The sequence below is a fragment of the Oncorhynchus mykiss genome, chromosome 16, assembly GCF_013265735.2.
Source record: "Oncorhynchus mykiss isolate Arlee chromosome 16, USDA_OmykA_1.1, whole genome shotgun sequence".
Classification (NCBI taxonomy): Eukaryota; Metazoa; Chordata; class Actinopteri; order Salmoniformes; family Salmonidae; genus Oncorhynchus; species Oncorhynchus mykiss.
Genome location: NC_048580.1, coordinates 71595820 through 71614675, shown reverse-complemented (window position 1 = coordinate 71614675; position 18856 = coordinate 71595820). Strand labels below are relative to the sequence as shown.

The window sequence follows — 18856 nt, the reverse complement described above, 5'->3', positions numbered from 1 at the left end:
TACAACCCTTTTGAAATGGCAATTCTTTGCCGTGACCCGGATTCAGACCGGGGTTCCTGCGGCCACAACGCAGAGTACTAAACACTATACGATCACAGCGAGCTACCAAAGATTCCTTGTAAAGCCTACTCATGCTCTGACAGAGACCTGTACAAGCTGGCTGAACTCTTCATTTAGCGCTCGAAATGAATCAACTGAAGAACCAGCTGAAGTTGAGACAGTTGGTACGTTGTAATTCTTTGAAAAAGTTCCCTTTTTCCGTGAAATTGGAATATCTCAATTGCATCCTCCTCACATCTTTTCTCCTCTCATCACTCCAAATTCTCAAGACTCATTGGTTGAGAAAAGCAGAACACTCTCCACTCTGACCTTTCCACCAATGTGTTCAATGACATGTTTGAAAAGGCTCTGCTGAGATTCGAACTCAGGATATCCTGTTTACTAGACAGGCGCTTTAACCAACTAAGCCACAGCGCCTGTAGATGCCAAGTATGTTCCAGGTAAGAACACCACCACACGTATTTATATCAAACATGTCTCATTCATTTAACCCATATCTCTGTCTTGCAAAATCACGTCACAAAACAGATGTTATTTACTAATATTGGAATCGATATGGACTCCTTCAATTGTCTAGCAACAGGGTTTCTTAAGCTATGTTTTGGGACCCAAAGTGGGCCTGAGTATGTGAGAGGTGGGCAGCGCGATATCAGTAAACATTTTGAGTCACAAGCTATTTCTTCTTAATTTCGGTCATCCGAGGACAGTCAATTTTTCATTTGGGTCTCGAACTGAATAAACTCAAGATACTCTGACCTGGATTCTTAAACTATGGTTTGGGACCCAAAGTGGGAATATCGCGAGATATGAGTAAACATTCAGAATCATACACGATTTCTTCATCATTTTGGTCGTTTCGGGGAAACAACATTTCTCAGTTGGATCTCGAGATTAAAAATGGTAAAAACCTAAGAAAAAGCAGATGAATCAGTTAATGTAAGTAATTAACCTACCATGAGATAGAGACTTTGTCAAATGGAAGAGTTATTGAGTTTCTTAGCTCACACAGGAGGTTTCAACTCATTCAAAATACAACCCTTTTGAAATGGCAATTCTTTGCCGTGACCCGGATTCAGACCGGGGTTCCTGCGGCCACAACGCAGAGTACTAAACACTATACGATCACAGCGAGCTACCAAAGATTGCTTGTAAAGCCTACTCATGCTCTGACAGAGACCTGTACAAGCTGGCTGAACTCTTCATTTAGCGCTCGAAATGAATCAACTGAAGAACCAGCTGAAGTTGAGACAGTTGGTACGTTGTAATTCTTTGAAAAAGTTCCCTTTTTCCGTGAAATTGGAATATCTCAATTGCATCCTCCTCACATCTTTTCTCCTCTCATCACTCCAAATTCTCAAGACTCATTGGTTGAGAAAAGCAGAACACTCTCCACTCTGACCTTTCCACCAATGTGTTCAATGACATGTTTGAAAAGTCTCTGCTGAGATTCGAACTCAGGATCTCCTGTTTACTAGACAGGCGCTTTAACCAACTAAGCCACAGCGCCTGTAGATGCCAAGTATGTTCCAGGTAAGAACACCGCCACACGTATTTATATCAAACATGTCTCATTCATTTAACCCATATCTCTGTCTTGCAAAATCACGTCACAAAACAGATGTTATTTACTAATATTGGAATCGATATGGACTCCTTCAATTGTCTAGCAACAGGGTTTCTTAAGCTATGTTTTGGGACCCAAAGTGGGCCTGAGTATGTGAGAGGTGGGCAGCGCGATATCAGTAAACATTTTGAGTCACAAGCTATTTCTTCTTAATTTCGGTCATCCGAGGACAGTCAATTTTTCATTTGGGTCTCGAACTGAATAAACTCAAGATACTCTGACCTGGATTCTTAAACTATGGTTTGGGACCCAAAGTGGGAATATCGCGAGATATGAGTAAACATTCAGAATCATACACGATTTCTTCATCATTTTGGTCGTTTCGGGGAAACAACATTTCTCAGTTGGATCTCGAGATTAAAAATGGTAAAAACCTAAGAAAAAGCAGATGAATCAGTTAATGTAAGTAATTAACCTACCATGAGATAGAGACTTTGTCAAATGGAAGAGTTATTGAGTTTCTTAGCTCACACAGGAGGTTTCAACTCATTCAAAATACAACCCTTTTGAAATGGCAATTCTTTGCCGTGACCCGGATTCAGACCGGGGTTCCTGCGGCCACAACGCAGAGTACTAAACACTATACGATCACAGCGAGCTACCAAAGATTGCTTGTAAAGCCTACTCATGCTCTGACAGAGACCTGTACAAGCTGGCTGAACTCTTCATTTAGCGCTCGAAATGAATCAACTGAAGAACCAGCTGAAGTTGAGACAGTTGGTACGTTGTAATTCTTTGAAAAAGTTCCCTTTTTCCGTGAAATTGGAATATCTCAATTGCATCCTCCTCACATCTTTTCTCCTCTCATCACTCCAAATTCTCAAGACTCATTGGTTGAGAAAAGCAGAACACTCTCCACCAATGTGTTCAATGACATGTTTGAAAAGGCTCTGCTGAGATTCGAACTCAGGATCTCCTGTTTACTAGACAGGCGCTTTAACCAACTAAGCCACAGCGCCTGTAGATGCCAAGTATGTTCCAAGTAAGAACACCGCCACACGTATTTATATCAAACATGTCTCATTCATTTAACCCATATCTCTGTCTTGCAAAATCACGTCACAAAACAGATGTTATTTACTAATATTGGAATCGATATGGACTCCTTCAATTGTCTAGCAACAGGGTTTCTTAAGCTATGTTTTGGGACCCAAAGTGGGCCTGAGTATGTGAGAGGTGGGCAGCGCGATATCAGTAAACATTTTGAGTCACAAGCTATTTCTTCTTAATTTCGGTCATCCGAGGACAGTAAATTTTTCATTTGGGTCTCGAACTGAATAAACTCAAGATACTCTGACCTGGATTCTTAAACTATGGTTTGGGACCCAAAGTGGGAATATCGCGAGATATGAGTAAACATTCAGAATCATACACGATTTCTTCATAATTTTGGTCGTTTCGGGGAAACAACATTTCTCATTTGGATCTCGAGATTAAAAATGGTAAAAACCTAAGAAAAAGCAGATGAATCAGTTAATGTAAGTAATTAACCTACCATGAGATAGAGACTTTGTCAAATGGAAGAGTTATTGAGTTTCTTAGCTCACACAGGAGGTTTCAACTCATTCAAAATACAACCCTTTTGAAATGGCAATTCTTTGCCGTGACCCGGATTCAGACCGGGGTTCCTGCGGCCACAACGCAGAGTACTAAACACTATACGATCACAGCGAGCTACCAAAGATTGCTTGTAAAGCCTACTCATGCTCTGACAGAGACCTGTACAAGCTGGCTGAACTCTTCATTTAGCGCTCGAAATGAATCAACTGAAGAACCAGCTGAAGTTGAGACAGTTGGTACGTTGTAATTCTTTGAAAAAGTTCCCTTTTTCCGTGAAATTGGAATATCTCAATTGCATCCTCCTCACATCTTTTCTCCTCTCATCACTCCAAATTCTCAAGACTCATTAGTTGAGAAAAGCAGAACACTCTCCACTCTGACCTTTCCACCAATGTGTTCAATGACATGTTTGAAAAGGCTCTGCTGAGATTCGAACTCAGGATCTCCTGTTTACTAGACAGGCGCTTTAACCAACTAAGCCACAGCGCCTGTAGATGCCAAGTATGTTCCAGGTAAGAACACTGCCACACGTATTTATATCAAACATGTCTCATTCATTTAACCCATATCTCTTTCTTGCAAAATCACGTCACAAAACAGATGTTATTTACTAATATTGGAATCGATATGGACTCCTTCAATTGTCTAGCAACAGGGTTTCTTAAGCTATGTTTTGGGACCCAAAGTGGGCCTGAGTATGTGAGAGGTGGGCAGCGCGATATCAGTAAACATTTTGAGTCACAAGCTATTTCTTCTTAATTTCGGTCATCCGAGGACAGTCAATTTTTCATTTGGGTCTCGAACTGAATAAACTCAAGATACTCTGACCTGGATTCTTAAACTATGGTTTGGGACCCAAAGTGGGAATATCGCGAGATATGAGTAAACATTCAGAATCATACACGATTTCTTCATCATTTTGGTCGTTTCGGGGAAACAACATTTCTCAGTTGGATCTCGAGATTAAAAATGGTAAAAACCTAAGAAAAAGCAGATGAATCAGTTAATGTAAGTAATTAACCTACCATGAGATAGAGACTTTGTCAAATGGAAGAGTTATTGAGTTTCTTAGCTCACACAGGAGGTTTCAACTCATTCAAAATACAACCCTTTTGAAATGGCAATTCTTTGCCGTGACCCGGATTCAGACCGGGGTTCCTGCGGCCACAACGCAGAGTACTAAACACTATACGATCACAGCGAGCTACCAAAGATTGCTTGTAAAGCCTACTCATGCTCTGACAGAGACCTGTACAAGCTGGCTGAACTCTTCATTTAGCGCTCGAAATGAATCAACTGAAGAACCAGCTGAAGTTGAGACAGTTGGTACGTTGTAATTCTTTGAAAAAGTTCCCTTTTTCCGTGAAATTGGAATATCTCAATTGCATCCTCCTCACATCTTTTCTCCTCTCATCACTCCAAATTCTCAAGACTCATTGGTTGAGAAAAGCAGAACACTCTCCACCAATGTGTTCAATGACATGTTTGAAAAGGCTCTGCTGAGATTCGAACTCAGGATCTCCTGTTTACTAGACAGGCGCTTTAACCAACTAAGCCACAGCGCCTGTAGATGCCAAGTATGTTCCAAGTAAGAACACCGCCACACGTATTTATATCAAACATGTCTCATTCATTTAACCCATATCTCTGTCTTGCAAAATCACGTCACAAAACAGATGTTAGTTACTAATATTGGAATCGATATGGACTCCTTCAATTGTCTAGCAACAGGGTTTCTTAAGCTATGTTTTGGGACCCAAAGTGGGCCTGAGTATGTGAGAGGTGGGCAGCGCGATATCAGTAAACATTTTGAGTCACAAGCTATTTCTTCTTAATTTCGGTCATCCGAGGACAGTAAATTTTTCATTTGGGTCTCGAACTGAATAAACTCAAGATACTCTGACCTGGATTCTTAAACTATGGTTTGGGACCCAAAGTGGGAATATCGCGAGATATGAGTAAACATTCAGAATCATACACGATTTCTTCATCATTTTGGTCGTTTCGGGGAAACAACATTTCTCAGTTGGATCTCGAGATTAAAAATGGTAAAAACCTAAGAAAAAGCAGATGAATCAGTTAATGTAAGTAATTAACCTACCATGAGATAGAGACTTTGTCAAATGGAAGAGTTATTGAGTTTCTAAGCTCACACAGGAGGTTTCAACTCATTCAAAATACAACCCTTTTGAAATGGCAATTCTTTGCCGTGACCCGGATTCAGACCGGGGTTCCTGCGGCCACAACGCAGAGTACTAAACACTATACGATCACAGCGAGCTACCAAAGATTGCTTGTAAAGCCTACTCATGCTCTGACAGAGACCTGTACAAGCTGGCTGAACTCTTCATTTAGCGCTCGAAATGAATCAACTGAAGAACCAGCTGAAGTTGAGACAGTTGGTACGTTGTAATTCTTTGAAAAAGTTCCCTTTTTCCGTGAAATTGGAATATCTCAATTGCATCCTCCTCACATCTTTTCTCCTCTCATCACTCCAAATTCTCAAGACTCATTGGTTGAGAAAAGCAGAACACTCTCCACCAATGTGTTCAATGACATGTTTGAAAAGGCTCTGCTGAGATTCGAACTCAGGATCTCCTGTTTACTAGACAGGAGCTTTAACCAACTAAGCCACAGCGCCTGTAGATGCCAAGTATGTTCCAAGTAAGAACACCGCCACACGTATTTATATCAAACATGTCTCATTCATTTAACCCATATCTCTGTCTTGCAAAATCACGTCACAAAACAGATGTTAGTTACTAATATTGGAATCGATATGGACTCCTTCAATTGTCTAGCAACAGGGTTTCTTAAGCTATGTTTTGGGACCCAAAGTGGGCCTGAGTATGTGAGAGGTGGGCAGCGCGATATCAGTAAACATTTTGAGTCACAAGCTATTTCTTCTTAATTTCGGTCATCCGAGGACAGTAAATTTTTCATTTGGGTCTCGAACTGAATAAACTCAAGATACTCTGACCTGGATTCTTAAACTATGGTTTGGGACCCAAAGTGGGAATATCGCGAGATATGAGTAAACATTCAGAATCATACACGATTTCTTCATCATTTTGGTCGTTTCGGGGAAACAACATTTCTCAGTTGGATCTCGAGATTAAAAATGGTAAAAACCTAAGAAAAAGCAGATGAATCAGTTAATGTAAGTAATTAACCTACCATGAGATAGAGACTTTGTCAAATGGAAGAGTTATTGAGTTTCTAAGCTCACACAGGAGGTTTCAACTCATTCAAAATACAACCCTTTTGAAATGGCAATTCTTTGCCGTGACCCGGATTCAGACCGGGGTTCCTGCGGCCACAACGCAGAGTACTAAACACTATACGATCACAGCGAGCTACCAAAGATTGCTTGTAAAGCCTACTCATGCTCTGACAGAGACCTGTACAAGCTGGCTGAACTCTTCATTTAGCGCTCGAAATTAATCAACTGAAGAACCAGCTGAAGTTGAGACAGTTGGTACGTTGTAATTCTTTGAAAAAGTTCCCTTTTTCCGTGAAATTGGAATATCTCAATTGCATCCTCCTCACATCTTTTCTCCTCTCATCACTCCAAATTCTCAAGACTCAATGGTTGAGAAAAGCAGAACACTCTCCACTCTGACCTTTCCACCAATGTGTTCAATGACATGTTTGAAAAGTCTCTGCTGAGATTCGAACTCAGGATCTCTTGTTTACTAGACAGGCGCTTTAACCAACTACGCCACAGCGCCTGTAGATGCCAAGTATGTTCCAGGTAAGAACACCGCCACACGTATTTATATCAAACATGTCTCATTCATTTAACCCATATCTCTGTCTTGCAAAATCACGTCACAAAACAGATGTTATTTACTAATATTGGAATCGATATGGACTCCTTCAATTGTCTAGCAACAGGGTTTCTTAAGCTATGTTTTGGGACCCAAAGTGGGCCTGAGTATGTGAGAGGTGGGCAGCGCGATATCAGTAAACATTTTGAGTCACAAGCTATTTCTTCTTAATTTCGGTCATCCGAGGACAGTCAATTTTTCATTTGGGTCTCGAACTGAATAAACTCAAGATACTCTGACCTGGATTCTTAAACTATGGTTTGGGACCCAAAGTGGGAATATCGCGAGATATGAGTAAACATTCAGAATCATACACGATTTCTTCATCATTTTGGTCGTTTCGGGGAAACAACATTTCTCAGTTGGATCTCGAGATTAAAAATGGTAAAAACCTAAGAAAAAGCAGATGAATCAGTTAATGTAAGTAATTAACCTACCATGAGATAGAGACTTTGTCAAATGGAAGAGTTATTGAGTTTCTTAGCTCACACAGGAGGTTTCAACTCATTCAAAATACAACCCTTTTGAAATGGCAATTCTTTGCCGTGACCCGGATTCAGACCGGGGTTCCTGCGGCCACAACGCAGAGTACTAAACACTATACGATCACAGCGAGCTACCAAAGATTGCTTGTAAAGCCTACTCATGCTCTGACAGAGACCTGTACAAGCTGGCTGAACTCTTCATTTAGCGCTCGAAATTAATCAACTGAAGAACCAGCTGAAGTTGAGACAGTTGGTACGTTGTAATTCTTTGAAAAAGTTCCCTTTTTCCGTGAAATTGGAATATCTCAATTGCATCCTCCTCACATCTTTTCTCCTCTCATCACTCCAAATTCTCAAGACTCATTGGTTGAGAAAAGCAGAACACTCTCCACTCTGACCTTTCCACCAATGTGTTCAATGACATGTTTGAAAAGTCTCTGCTGAGATTCGAACTCAGGATCTCTTGTTTACTAGACAGGCGCTTTAACCAACTACGCCACAGCGCCTGTAGATGCCAAGTATGTTCCAGGTAAGAACACCGCCACACGTATTTATATCAAACATGTCTCATTCATTTAACCCATATCTCTGTCTTGCAAAATCACGTCACAAAACAGATGTTATTTACTAATATTGGAATCGATATGGACTCCTTCAATTGTCTAGCAACAGGGTTTCTTAAGCTATGTTTTGGGACCCAAAGTGGGCCTGAGTATGTGAGAGGTGGGCAGCGCGATATCAGTAAACATTTTGAGTCACAAGCTATTTCTTCTTAATTTCGGTCATCCGAGGACAGTCAATTTTTCATTTGGGTCTCGAACTGAATAAACTCAAGATACTCTGACCTGGATTCTTAAACTATGGTTTGGGACCCAAAGTGGGAATATCGCGAGATATGAGTAAACATTCAGAATCATACACGATTTCTTCATCATTTTGGTCGTTTCGGGGAAACAACATTTCTCAGTTGGATCTCGAGATTAAAAATGGTAAAAACCTAAGAAAAAGCAGATGAATCAGTTAATGTAAGTAATTAACCTACCATGAGATAGAGACTTTGTCAAATGGAAGAGTTATTGAGTTTCTTAGCTCACACAGGAGGTTTCAACTCATTCAAAATACAACCCTTTTGAAATGGCAATTCTTTGCCGTGACCCGGATTCAGACCGGGGTTCCTGCGGCCACAACGCAGAGTACTAAACACTATACGATCACAGCGAGCTACCAAAGATTGCTTGTAAAGCCTACTCATGCTCTGACAGAGACCTGTACAAGCTGGCTGAACTCTTCATTTAGCGCTCGAAATGAATCAACTGAAGAACCAGCTGAAGTTGAGACAGTTGGTACGTTGTAATTCTTTGAAAAAGTTCCCTTTTTCCGTGAAATTGGAATATCTCAATTGCATCCTCCTCACATCTTTTCTCCTCTCATCACTCCAAATTCTCAAGACTCATTGGTTGAGAAAAGCAGAACACTCTCCACTCTGACCTTTCCACCAATGTGTTCAATGACATGTTTGAAAAGTCTCTGCTGAGATTCTAACTCAGGATCTCCTGTTTACTAGACAGGCGCTTTAACCAACTAAGCCACAGCGCCTGTAGATGCCAAGTATGTTCCAGGTAAGAACACCGCCACACGTATATATATCAAACATGTCTCATTCATTTAACCCATATCTCTGTCTTGCAAAATCACGTCACAAAACAGATGTTATTTACTAATATTGGAATCGATATGGACTCCTTCAATTGTCTAGCAACAGGGTTTCTTAAGCTATGTTTTGGGACCCAAAGTGGGCCTGAGTATGTGAGAGGTGGGCAGCGCGATATCAGTAAACATTTTGAGTCACAAGCTATTTCTTCTTAATTTCGGTCATCCGAGGACAGTAAATTTTTCATTTGGGTCTCGAACTGAATAAACTCAAGATACTCTGACCTGGATTCTTAAACTATGGTTTGGGACCCAAAGTGGGAATATCGCGAGATATGAGTTAACATTCAGAATCATACACGATTTCTTCATCATTTTGGTTGTTTCGGGGAAACAACATTTCTCAGTTGGATCTCGAGATTAAAAATGGTAAAAACCTAAGAAAAAGCAGATGAATCAGTTAATGTAAGTAATTAACCTACCATGAGATAGAGACTTTGTCAAATGGAAGAGTTATTGAGTTTCTTAGCTCACACAGGAGGTTTCAACTCATTCAAAATACAACCCTTTTGAAATGGCAATTCTTTGCCGTGACCCGGATTCAGACCGGGGTTCCTGCAGCCACAACGCAGAGTACTAAACACTATACGATCACAGCGAGCTACCAAAGATTGCTTGTGAAGCCTACTCATGCTCTGACAGAGACCTGTACAAGCTGGCTGAACTCTTCATTTAGCGCTCGAAATGAATCAACTGAAGAACCAGCTGAACTTGAGACAGTTGGTACGTTGTAATTCTTTGAAAAAGTTCCCTTTTTCCGTGAAATTGGAATATCTCAATTGCATCCTCCTCGCATCTTTTCTCCTCTCATCACTCCAAATTCTCAAGACTCATTGGTTGAGAAAAGCAGAACACTCTCCACTTTCCACCAATGTGTTCAATGACATGTCTGAAAAGGCTCTGCTGAGATTCGAACTCAGGATCTCCTGTATACTAGAAAGGCGCTTTAACCAACTAAGCCACAGCGCCTGTAGATGCCAAGTATGTTCCAGGTAAGAACACCGCCACACGTATTTATATCAAACATGTCTCATTCATTTAACCCATATCTCTGTCTTGCAAAATCACGTCACAAAACAGATGTTATTTACTAATATTGGAATCGATATGGACTCCTTCAATTGTCTAGCAACAGGGTTTCTTAAGCTATGTTTTGGGACCCAAAGTGGGCCTGAGTATGTGAGAGGTGGGCAGCGCGATATCAGTAAACATTTTGAGTCACAAGCTATTTCTTCTTAATTTCGGTCATCCGAGGACAGTAAATTTTTCATTTGGGTCTCGAACTGAATAAACTCAAGATACTCTGACCTGGATTCTGGTTTGGGACCCAAAGTGGGAATATCGCGAGATATGAGTAAACATTCAGAATCATACACGATTTCTTCATCATTTTGGTCGTTTCGGGGAAACAACATCTCTCAGTTGGATCTCGAGATTAAAAATGGTAAAAACCTAAGAAAAAGCAGATGAATCAGTTAATGTAAGTAATTAACCTACCATGAGATAGAGACTTTGTCAAATGGAAGAGTTATTGAGTTTCTTAGCTCACACAGGAGGTTTCAACTCATTCAAAATACAACCCTTTTGAAATGGCAATTCTTTGCCGTGACCCGGATTCAGACCGGGGTTCCTGCGGCCACAACGCAGAGTACTAAACACTATACGATCACAGCGAGCTACCAAAGATTGCTTGTAAAGCCTACTCATGCTCTGACAGAGACCTGTACAAGCTGGCTGAACTCTTCATTTAGCGCTCAAAATGAATCAACTGAAGAACCAGCTGAAGTTGAGACAGTTGGTACGTTGTAATTCTTTGAAAAAGTTCCCTTTTTCCGTGAAATTGGAATATCTCAATTGCATCCTCCTCACATCTTTTCTCCTCTCATCACTCCAAATTCTCAAGACTCATTGGTTGAGAAAAGCAGAAAACTCTCCACTCTGACCTTTCCACCAATGTGTTCAATGACATGTTTGAAAAGTCTCTGCTGAGATTCGAACTCAGGATCTCCTGTTTACTAGACAGGCGCTTTAACCAACTAAGCCACAGCGCCTGTAGATGCCAAGTATGTTCCAGGTAAGAACACCGCCACACGTATATATATCAAACATGTCTCATTCATTTAACCCATATCTCTGTCTTGCAAAATCACGTCACAAAACAGATGTTATTTACTAATATTGGAATCGATATGGACTCCTTCAATTGTCTAGCAACAGGGTTTCTTAAGCTATGTTTTGGGACCCAAAGTGGGCCTGAGTATGTGAGAGGTGGGCAGCGCGATATCAGTAAACATTTTGAGTCACAAGCTATTTCTTCTTAATTTCGGTCATCCGAGGACAGTCAATTTTTCATTTGGGTCTCGAACTGAATAAACTCAAGATACTCTGACCTGGATTCTTAAACTATGGTTTGGGACCCAAAGTGGGAATATCGCGAGATATGAGTAAACATTCAGAATCATACACGATTTCTTCATCATTTTGGTCGTTTCGGGGAAACAACATTTCTCAGTTGGATCTCGAGATTAAAAATGGTAAAAACCTAAGAAAAAGCAGATTAATCAGTTAATGTAAGTAATTAACCTACCATGAGATAGAGACTTTGTCAAATGGAAGAGTTATTGAGTTTCTTAGCTCACACAGGAGGTTTCAACTCATTCAAAATACAACCCTTTTGAAATGGCAATTCTTTGCCGTGACCCGGATTCAGACCGGGGTTCCTGCAGCCACAACGCAGAGTACTAAACACTATACGATCACAGCGAGCTACCAAAGATTGCTTGTGAAGCCTACTCATGCTCTGACAGAGACCTGTACAAGCTGGCTGAACTCTTCATTTAGCGCTCGAAATGAATCAACTGAAGAACCAGCTGAACTTGAGACAGTTGGTACGTTGTAATTCTTTGAAAAAGTTCCCTTTTTCCGTGAAATTGGAATATCTCAATTGCATCCTCCTCGCATCTTTTCTCCTCTCATCACTCCAAATTCTCAAGACTCATTGGTTGAGAAAAGCAGAACACTCTCCAAATTCCACCAATGTGTTCAATGACATGTCTGAAAAGGCTCTGCTGAGATTCGAACTCAGGATCTCCTGTATACTAGAAAGGCGCTTTAACCAACTAAGCCACAGCGCCTGTAGATGCCAAGTATGTTCCAGGTAAGAACACCGCCACACGTATTTATATCAAACATGTCTCATTCATTTAACCCATATCTCTGTCTTGCAAAATCACGTCACAAAACAGATGTTATTTACTAATATTGGAATCGATATGGACTCCTTCAATTGTCTAGCAACAGGGTTTCTTAAGCTATGTTTTGGGACCCAAAGTGGGCCTGAGTATGTGAGAGGTGGGCAGCGCGATATCAGTAAACATTTTGAGTCACAAGCTATTTCTTCTTAATTTCGGTCATCCGAGGACAGTAAATTTTTCATTTGGGTCTCGAACTGAATAAACTCAAGATACTCTGACCTGGATTCTGGTTTGGGACCCAAAGTGGGAATATCGCGAGATATGAGTAAACATTCAGAATCATACACGATTTCTTCATCATTTTGGTCGTTTCGGGGAAACAACATCTCTCAGTTGGATCTCGAGATTAAAAATGGTAAAAACCTAAGAAAAAGCAGATGAATCAGTTAATGTAAGTAATTAACCTACCATGAGATAGAGACTTTGTCAAATGGAAGAGTTATTGAGTTTCTTAGCTCACACAGGAGGTTTCAACTCATTCAAAATACAACCCTTTTGAAATGGCAATTCTTTGCCGTGACCCGGATTCAGACCGGGGTTCCTGCGGCCACAACGCAGAGTACTAAACACTATACGATCACAGCGAGCTACCAAAGATTGCTTGTAAAGCCTACTCATGCTCTGACAGAGACCTGTACAAGCTGGCTGAACTCTTCATTTAGCGCTCAAAATGAATCAACTGAAGAACCAGCTGAAGTTGAGACAGTTGGTACGTTGTAATTCTTTGAAAAAGTTCCCTTTTTCCGTGAAATTGGAATATCTCAATTGCATCCTCCTCACATCTTTTCTCCTCTCATCACTCCAAATTCTCAAGACTCATTGGTTGAGAAAAGCAGAACACTCTGCACTCTGACCTTTCCACCAATGTGTTCAATGACATGTTTGAAAAGGCTCTGCTGAGATTCGAACTCAGGATCTCCTGTTTACTAGACAGGCGCTTTAACCAACTAAGCCACAGCGCCTGTAGATGCCAAGTATGTTCCAGGTAAGAACACCGCCACACAAATTTATATCAAACACGTCTCATTCATTTAACCCATATCTCTGTCTTGCAAAATCACGTCACAAAACAGATGTTATTTACTAATATTGGAATCGATATGGACTCCTTCAATTGTCTAGCAACAGGGTTTCTTAAGCTATGTTTTGGGACCCAAAGTGGGCCTGAGTATGTGAGAGGTGGGCAGCGCGATATCAGTAAACATTTTGAGTCACAAGCTATTTCTTCTTAATTTCGGTCATCCGAGGACAGTAAATTTTTCATTTGGGTCTCGAACTGAATAAACTCAAGATACTCTGACCTGGATTCTTAAACTATGGTTTGGGACCCAAAGTGGGAATATCGCGAGATATGAGTAAACATTCAGAATCATACACGATTTCTTCATCATTTTGGTCGTTTCGGGGAAACAACATCTCTCAGTTGGATCTCGAGATTAAAAATGGTAAAAACCTAAGAAAAAGCAGATGAATCAGTTAATGTAAGTAATTAACCTACCATGTGATAGAGACTTTGTCAAATGGAAGCGTTATTGAGTTTCTTAGCTCACACAGGAGGTTTCAACTCATTCAAAATACAACCCTTTTGAAATGGCAATTCTTTGCCGTGACCCGGATTCAGACCGGGGTTCCTGCGGCCGCAACGCAGAGTACTAAACACTATACGATCACAGCGAGCTACCAAAGATTGCTTGTAAAGCCTACTCATGCTCTGACAGAGACCTGTACAAGCTGGCTGAACTCTTCATTTAGCGCTCGAAATGAATCAACTGAAGAACCAGCTGAAGTTGAGACAGTTGGTACGTTGTAATTCTTTGAAAAAGTTCCCTTTTTCCGTGAAATTGGAATATCTCAATTGCATCCTCCTCACATCTTTTCTCCTCTCATCACTCCAAATTCTCAAGACTCATTGGTTGAGAAAAGCAGAACACTCTCCACTCTGACCTTTCCACCAATGTGTTCAATGACATGTTTGAAAAGGCTCTGCTGAGATTCGAACTCAGGATCTCCTGTTTACTAGACAGGCGCTTTAACCAACTAAGCCACAGCGCCTGTAGATGCCAAGTATGTTCCAGGTAAGAACACCGCCACACGTATTTATATCAAACATGTCTCATTCATTTAACCCATATCTCTGTCTTGCAAAATCACGTCACAAAACAGATGTTATTTACTAATATTGGAATCGATATGGACTCCTTCAATTGTCTAGCAACAGGGTTTCTTAAGCTATGTTTTGGGACCCAAAGTGGGCCTGAGTATGTGAGAGGTGGGCAGCGCGATATCAGTAAACATTTTGAGTCACAAGCTATTTCTTCTTAATTTCGGTCATCCGAGGACAGTACATTTTTCATTTGGGTCTCGAACTGAATAAACTCAAGATACTCTGACCTGGATTCTTTAACTATGGTTTGGGACCCAAAGTGGGAATATCGCGAGATATGAGTAAACATTCAGAATCATACACGATTTCTTCATCATTTTGGTCGTTTTGGGGAAACAACATTTCTCAGTTGGATCTCGAGATTAAAAATGGTAAAAACCTAAGAAAAAGCAGATGAATCAGTTAATGTAAGTAATTAACCTACCATGTGATAGAGACTTTGTCAAATGGAAGCGTTATTGAGTTTCTTAGCTCACACAGGAGGTTTCAACTCATTCAAAATACAACCCTTTTGAAATGGCAATTCTTTGCCGTGACCCGGATTCAGACCGGGGTTCCTGCGGCCGCAACGCAGAGTACTAAACACTATACGATCACAGCGAGCTACCAAAGATTGCTTGTAAAGCCTACTCATGCTCTGACAGAGACCTGTACAAGCTGGCTGAACTCTTCATTTAGCGCTCGAAATGAATCAACTGAAGAACCAGCTGAAGTTGAGACAGTTGGTACGTTGTAATTCTTTGAAAAAGTTCCCTTTTTCCGTGAAATTGGAATATCTCAATTGCATCCTCCTCACATCTTTTCTCCTCTCATCACTCCAAATTCTCAAGACTCATTGGTTGAGAAAAGCAGAACACTCTCCACTCTGACCTTTCCACCAATGTGTTCAATGACATGTTTGAAAAGGCTCTGCTGAGATTCGAACTCAGGATCTCCTGTTTACTAGACAGGCGCTTTAACCAACTAAGCCACAGCGCCTGTAGATGCCAAGTATGTTCCAGGTAAGAACACCGCCACACGTATTTATATCAAACATGTCTCATTCATTTAACCCATATCTCTGTCTTGCAAAATCACGTCACAAAACAGATGTTATTTACTAATATTGGAATCGATATGGACTCCTTCAATTGTCTAGCAACAGGGTTTCTTAAGCTATGTTTTGGGACCCAAAGTGGGCCTGAGTATGTGAGAGGTGGGCAGCGCGATATCAGTAAACATTTTGAGTCACAAGCTATTTCTTCTTAATTTCGGTCATCCGAGGACAGTACATTTTTCATTTGGGTCTCGAACTGAATAAACTCAAGATACTCTGACCTGGATTCTTTAACTATGGTTTGGGACCCAAAGTGGGAATATCGCGAGATATGAGTAAACATTCAGAATCATACACGATTTCTTCATCATTTTGGTCGTTTTGGGGAAACAACATTTCTCAGTTGGATCTCGAGATTAAAAATGGTAAAAACCTAAGAAAAAGCAGATGAATCAGTTAATGTAAGTAATTAACCTACCATGTGATAGAGACTTTGTCAAATGGAAGCGTTATTGAGTTTCTTAGCTCACACAGGAGGTTTCAACTCATTCAAAATACAACCCTTTTGAAATGGCAATTCTTTGCCGTGACCCGGATTCAGACCGGGGTTCCTGCGGCCACAACGCAGAGTACTAAACACTATACGATCACAGCGAGCTACCAAAGATTGCTTGTAAAGCCTACTCATGCTCTGACAGAGACCTGTACAAGCTGGCTGAACTCTTCATTTAGCGCTCGAAATGAATCAACTGAAGAACCAGCTGAAGTTGAGACAGTTGGTACGTTGTAATTCTTTGAAAAAGTTCCCTTTTTCCGTGAAATTGGAATATCTCAATTGCATCCTCCTCACATCTTTTCTCCTCTCATCACTCCAAATTCTCAAGACTCATTGGTTGAGAAAAGCAGAACACTCTCCACTCTGACCTTTCCACCAATGTGTTCAATGACATGTTTGAAAAGGCTCTGCTGAGATTCGAACTCAGGATCTCCTGTTTACTAGACAGGCGCTTTAACCAACTAAGCCACAGCGCCTGTAGATGCCAAGTATGTTCCAGGTAAGAACACCGCCACACGTATTTATATCAAACATGTCTCATTCATTTAACCCATATCTCTGTCTTGCAAAATCACGTCACAAAACAGATGTTATTTACTAATATTGGAATCGATATGGACTCCTTCAATTGTCTAGCAACAGGGTTTCTTAAGCTATGTTTTGGGACCCAAAGTGGGCCTGAGTATGTGAGAGGTGGGCAGCGCGATATCAGTAAACATTTTGAGTCACAAGCTATTTCTTCTTAATTTCGGTCATCCGAGGACAGTACATTTTTCATTTGGGTCTCGAACTGAATAAACTCAAGATACTCTGACCTGGATTCTTTAACTATGGTTTGGGACCCAAAGTGGGAATATCGCGAGATATGAGTAAACATTCAGAATCATACACGATTTCTTCATCATTTTGGTCGTTTTGGGGAAACAACATTTCTCAGTTGGATCTCGAGATTAAAAATGGTAAAAACCTAAGAAAAAGCAGATGAATCAGTTAATGTAAGTCATTAACCTACCATGAGATAGAGACTTTGTCAAATGGAAGAGTTATTGAGTTTCTTAGCTCACACAGGAGGTTTCAACTCATTCAAAATACAACCCTTTTGAAATGGCAATTCTTTGCCGTGACCCGGATTCAGACCGGGGTTCCTGCGGCCACAACGCAGAGTACTAAACACTATACGATCACAGCGAGCTACCAAAGATTGCTTGTAAAGCCTACTCATGCTCTGACAGAGACCTGTACAAGCTGGCTGAACTCTTCATTTAGCGCTCGAAATGAATCAACTGAAGAACCAGCTGAACTTGAGACAGTTGGTACGTTGTAATTCTTTGAAAAAGTTCCCTTTTTCCGTGAAATTGGAATATCTCAATTGCATCCTCCTCGCATCTTTTCTCCTCTCATCACTCCAAATTCTCAAGACTCATTGGTTGAGAAAAGCAGAACACTCTCCACTAATGTGTTCAATGACATGTCTGAAAAGGCTCTGCTGAGATTCGAACTCAGGATCTCCTGTTTACTAGACAGGCGCTTTAACCAACTAAGCCACAGCGCCTGTAGAGGCCAAGCATGTTCCAGGTAAGCACACCGCCACACGTATTTATATCAAACATGTCTCATTCATTTAACCCATATCTCTGTCTTGCAAAATCACGTCACAAAACAGATGTTATTTACTAATATTGGAATCGATATGGATTCCTTCAATTGTCTAGCAACAGGGTTTCTTAAGCTATGTTTTGGGACCCAAAGTGGGCCTGAGTATGTGAGAGGTGGGCAGCGCGATATCAGTAAACATTTTGAGTCACAAGCTATTTCTTCTTAATTTCGGTCATCCGAGGACAGTAAATTTTTCATTTGGGTCTCGAACTGAATAAACTCAAGATACTCTGACCTGGATTCTTAAACTATGGTTTGGGACCCAAAGTGGGAATATCGCGAGATATGAGTAAACATTCAGAATCATACACGATTTCTTCATCCTTTTGGTCGTTTCGGGGAAACAACATTTCTCAGTTGGATCTCGAGATTAAAAATGGTAAAAACCTAAGAAAAAGCAGATGAATCAGTTAATGTAAGTAATTAACCTACCATGAGATAGAGACTTTGTCAAATGGAAGAGTTATTGAGTTTCTTAGCTCACACAGGAGGTTTCAACTCATTCAAAATACAACCCTTTTGAAATGGCAATTCTTTGCCGTGACCCGGATTCAGACCGGGGTTCCTGCGGCCACAACGCAGAGTAATAAACACTATACGATCACAGCGAACTACCAAAGATTGCTTGTAAAGCCTACTCATGCTCTGACAGAGACCTGTACAAGCTGGCTGAACTCTTCATTTAGCGCTCGAAATGAATCAACTGAAGAACCAGCTGAAGTTGAGACAGTTGGTACGTTGTAATTCTTTGAAAAAGTTCCCTTTTTCCGTGAAATTGGAATATCTCAATTGCATCCTCCTCACATCTTTTCTCCTCTCATCACTCCAAATTCTCAAGACTCATTGGTTGAGTAAAGCAGAACACTCTCCACTCTGACCTTTCCACCAATGTGTTCAATGACATGTTTGAAAAGGCTCTGC

At 40.8% G+C, this 18856-nt stretch overlaps 8 non-coding genes across 8 annotated transcripts; all 8 read right to left on the bottom strand.

Annotated features, from left to right (window-relative positions):
- Window positions 1-2569: 2569 nt before the first annotated feature.
- Window positions 2570-2643, bottom strand: trnat-agu. Its single transcript has one exon. It is a non-coding gene; the product is annotated as a tRNA-Thr (tRNA).
- Window positions 2644-3659: 1016 nt separating this feature from the next.
- Window positions 3660-3733, bottom strand: trnat-agu. Its single transcript has one exon. It is a non-coding gene; the product is annotated as a tRNA-Thr (tRNA).
- Window positions 3734-4735: 1002 nt separating this feature from the next.
- On the bottom strand, window positions 4736-4809 carry trnat-agu. Its single transcript has one exon. It is a non-coding gene; the product is annotated as a tRNA-Thr (tRNA).
- An 8602-nt stretch (window positions 4810-13411) lies between these two features.
- On the bottom strand, window positions 13412-13485 carry trnat-agu. Its single transcript has one exon. It is a non-coding gene; the product is annotated as a tRNA-Thr (tRNA).
- Window positions 13486-14501: 1016 nt separating this feature from the next.
- trnat-agu lies at window positions 14502-14575 on the bottom strand. The gene has a single exon. It is a non-coding gene; the product is annotated as a tRNA-Thr (tRNA).
- A 1016-nt stretch (window positions 14576-15591) lies between these two features.
- trnat-agu lies at window positions 15592-15665 on the bottom strand. The gene has a single exon. It is a non-coding gene; the product is annotated as a tRNA-Thr (tRNA).
- Window positions 15666-16681: 1016 nt separating this feature from the next.
- trnat-agu lies at window positions 16682-16755 on the bottom strand. Its single transcript has one exon. It is a non-coding gene; the product is annotated as a tRNA-Thr (tRNA).
- A 1002-nt stretch (window positions 16756-17757) lies between these two features.
- On the bottom strand, window positions 17758-17831 carry trnat-agu. The gene has a single exon. It is a non-coding gene; the product is annotated as a tRNA-Thr (tRNA).
- Between the last annotated feature and the right edge of the window lie 1025 nt (window positions 17832-18856).